The 1,837-nt window shown below is 38.8% G+C and overlaps 1 non-coding gene across 1 annotated transcript; it reads right to left on the bottom strand.

Annotated features, from left to right (window-relative positions):
• Nucleotides 1-1,178: 1,178 nt before the first annotated feature.
• On the bottom strand, nucleotides 1,179-1,285 carry LOC112091223. The gene has a single exon (XR_002902041.1). It is a non-coding gene; the product is annotated as a small nucleolar RNA R71 (small nucleolar RNA).
• Between the last annotated feature and the right edge of the window lie 552 nt (nucleotides 1,286-1,837).

Here is a 1,837-nt window from a genome sequence, read left to right as displayed (position 1 = left end):
ATATATTGTCGATTTTAGATAACTTGTAATAACAATATTTTCTGAGCCAACATAAAGATTTAATTTATTCGATTATTTTATTTTGTGAATCAAAACTTGAATTGGTGAACGAAGCATTAGGGATTCTCGACATCTTACCATTTTCTTCATACAAATTTTCTCCTTTTTATTTTATTTGCAATAAAAATCTCAAAAACTCTTATTTTTCTTTAATTCACTTTTCTCTAACGCTCTTATTCTGTTAATCATTCTTGTTATTTTGTTATCTCTCTGTGGATACGACCGCCCTTCTGTGCTACAATTGACCGCTTGTGAATATCACTTTTGGGTGTTAATCAAATTTTGGCGTCGTTGCCGGGGAGGTGCTACTAGTAAGATTGATCAGTAGATTTTGAGCCAAAGAGGTTAGTACATTTTTTTTTTTACTTAATTTCTCTTTCTTAATTTGTATGATCTGTTTTTAGTTCGTATTTGTCAAAAAAAAAAGTTGCTTCACGAAAAGTTTATATTGTTATCGTTTATATTTTACTGAAGTGTTGCTGATTAGATTTGATATTTATTATTATTATTATATATATATATTGTTGTTTTGCTGTACTGTGTATGTGTCTTTAGTTAAAAGAACAAAAACAAAAAAAAAGAGCCGCTTATGGTGAATGCATCGATATAGAGACGAACTAGGGAGATTTGCTCAACGTCCAGATTTAGAAAACCCTAGTGAAATTCTATCCGACTCATCTTCTTCGTCTCCGTCTTCGCACTCGTCATTGGAATTCGCATTTCAAAATCTATTCGCAATGGCACAACACGAGGAAGTTCAGCAGAGGACGTTGCAAGATTACTTGCACCCAATGCGCACGGCCACCCCATCTTGCATCATGTTCCCGACGAATGCACCGCCTACGGATTTTAAGCCGGGCATGATTGCACTTCTCCTAACCTTTCACGGATTAGAGAACGAGAATCCATATGTACACATTCGGGAGTTTGAAGAGGTGGTGGCCACCTTTCACAGCCGTGTTGAGGCCGCAAACACTGTCAGATTGAAGTTTTTCGCTTTCTCTCTGAAAGACAAGGCCAAAAGGTGGTTGTATTCTCTTAGGCCCAGGTCTATTGGTACGTGGGAAGAAATGATGATGACATTCTTCAACAAGTATTTCCCACACCATAAGACTAACAATTTGAAACGACAGATCTCGAATTTCGTTCAGAAGGAAAATGAAACTCTTTATCAAGCTTGGGAGCATTTTAAAGATCTGTTAAATCTATGTCCCCACCATGGATATGAAAGTTGGCGCCTCGTAAGCTATTTCTATGATGGACTCACAATCCAAGAGCGCCAATTTGTCGAGATGATGTGCAATGGAGATTTTCTCCAAAAGGATCCTGACAAAGCTATCGAGTACCTGAATGAGTTAGCTGAGAAAGCTCATACTTAGACTGGGCTGAGTGCTACTGAGAGCACCAGTAGGTCCCAACCAGTTGGAGTTTATCAATTAAGGGAAGAGGACAGCCTCAAGGCTTAAGTTGAAGATTTGACGAAGCAAATTGAGGCCCTCAAAAGTAAAGATAGTAAAGGACCCTACATGGTGGCAAGGACAGAGGCACATGAGCCTTGTTTAGTTTGTGGTGGAATGTGCCATCTAACTCAGGATTGCCACACTTTAAGTGAAATGAGAGGGGTATATGAGGAGCAGTGCAATGCATTAGGCACATACAAGAAGCCTTACGGACCTTTCTCAGAATCTTACAATCCTGGTTGGAAAAACCACCCGAACTTTAGTTGGCGAGATTCGAACCAACAAGCACAATCATCTAGAGGGCAATGGAGATCAGA

Source organism: Morus notabilis, unplaced genomic scaffold (assembly GCF_000414095.1).
Source record: "Morus notabilis unplaced genomic scaffold, ASM41409v2 Scaffold97, whole genome shotgun sequence".
Classification (NCBI taxonomy): domain Eukaryota; kingdom Viridiplantae; phylum Streptophyta; class Magnoliopsida; order Rosales; family Moraceae; genus Morus; species Morus notabilis.
This window is presented reverse-complemented; position numbering and strand designations above follow the sequence as displayed.